Here is a 2,383-nt window from a genome sequence, read left to right on the forward strand (position 1 = left end):
GAACTGAACTGAATACAGTCAGTCTGTTTCAAGAGTTCAACCTGCAACTATTTTATCTATACTATATATTAAATATGTGTATGTACTATATTCCATAAGTATGTAGTTAGAACATATTTCTCATCTTGAATCAGGCTTAGCCTTGTTCAACACTTCTGTCATTTCTATAAGTTCTTGTTGTAAAGAGCATCTGGATATTAAATTTATATATATTTATATATGCATACACACACACACAACTAGGTGTCCCAGTTTTTTGATTCAAGAATCTAATTCAAAACTAAGTATTTTTTTAAGTAGAATGCAGCAAGTATCATTTTAGACTTGATCATAAATTATATTAGTAAACACTACTAGCTGGTATTTCCATTAATGGAGATTTCAAAACTTAAAATATAAATCTAATAGGCATAAAAATGGGCCCACCAACAGATGTTCAGAAGGCTCATTTTTCAGTGTAGGATTTGTCTTAATCCATTCAGTTTCTTGCTGGAGTTCTGCCTTCACATTTGTTTGGTGTCTCAATCACTTCTGTTGGTTTAATCTCTCAGTTGAGCAAGCCTCCAGCTCTCTACACAGTTGGGGAGAGGCAATTTCCAGTTTGTGAAAGGTGGGGAGGGAGGGATGGATGGGTGCATGGGTGGGTGTGTGTGTGTGTACAGAGAGTGACAATGAACACTAGGATCCCAGATCCTTATTAAGCAATAGCCCCAACTGTATTTTTAAGTAATTAATGTGCTTTCATCTCACAATTTTATGTAAGCATCTTGTAATTCAGCCATAGCCTCTACTTCTATGTAACTTCATTTCAATTACCATTTAAACAACATATTCTTGTTCTGAAAGACAGAGAGATCTTCATCATCCCTTCTATCTAGATAACATCTAAAGACAAATCCCACAGGACTGAGCATATGAACCCAGTAGTTACACGCAGCATGAAGTAAGCTGAGGTCAGAACCATGGGCACAAGTGAGATCAGCCCCCAGACTTAATTTAATCAGAGAAAAAACTTCTTAATTGTAGCATGCACTTACATGTGCATATTCTTAAATTAGAAACAAAGTTATTCAAATATAGTTGATAAAAAGCAATAAACTTGGAAAAGTTGTAGATGGAGAAACTGAAGATTTCCTGGAAAATAAAGATAAGCAGTTGGATTTTACAGACAATACTCCTATCAGCAGAAGCCATAAAGGGCAGAATACCAGGTATCAGCAAACCTGAACCTTAAAATATATTTTGGGGTAGAGAGGATGGAGGGATTGTTAGGAAGATCTCTGCCTTTTGCTGAAAAGCTATGACATTAGTGGACTAATCCAAAAACCAACACATAAGTAAAAGCACAAGAGAGATTTCCTTGGTGGCCCAGTGGTTAAGACTTTGCCTTCCAATGCAGGCGGTGTGGGTTTGATCCCTGGTCGGGGAAGTAACACCCCACATGCCTCATGGCCAAAAAGCCAGAGAAATACACAAAATAAAACAAACCTAAAACTAGTTATTTATGCCCACTGGGGACATACACAAATAGGGACTGGCAGGCAGGGGAACACGGGGCCCAGCCCCTTATCTCATTTCAGTTCTAATAAGAGTTTGCCACTTACTGTCCAGTCTCAGATATCACAAAAGAAGTTTCTTGTCAGTTTACTTCTCAACTGATTCTCTTACTATGTATAAGAAAATAAATTGAACTTCAATTAGAAATAATCCAAAACCTCACAAAAGCTCAAAATTGAGGGAAATTCTACAAGAATCTTGGAGATTATTCATTCTGTATGCATAAACATTTTACTAACCATTCATCAAATCTGAGCAAAATTACCAAAATAACAAATGAATGCAAGCAAAGATTTAGCTGCAGCATTTGTTATTTCTCTTCAAATTGCAACATTAGCTCCGTTTTAACCAAGAAGTTGCCTTTCACTTAGATCATGAATGGTTTACTCTAGTGTTTTGTCTTTCTTTAAAAGTGTTTTTCTTTCAAAATATAAGTACCAGAGCAAAGCATCTATTAAATTCATATTTAATTAATTGCACAGTTCTAGAGACTACTCATATACAGAGGGCTTTTGTCCAGCAACTGCACTGCATAAAAGTTGTTAGTAGTTTTAACTGTTGCACAGCTTGGGTATTTCAAGTATCTGTTAGATTTAAAATACTTTTGAGAAAGAAGTACAGGACCAAGGGGTCAGCAGATCTAAACTTCAGTCTAGTTTGTTGCTCCTTAGTGGTGAAAATTTGGCTCTGTTATTCAAATGCTTAGAGTTTCACTTCCAGAAAGGAATGAGGAAAGACTGAGCAAAAGGGATCTAGAAAGAAATCCTAAAATGTCCCTCTGCTTCTGAAGAACTATGAAGGGTCTAAGATGATATCCTATGTTGGC

The sequence above is a fragment of the Cervus elaphus genome, chromosome 11 (assembly GCF_910594005.1).
Source record: "Cervus elaphus chromosome 11, mCerEla1.1, whole genome shotgun sequence".
NCBI lineage: Eukaryota > Metazoa > Chordata > Mammalia > Artiodactyla > Cervidae > Cervus > Cervus elaphus.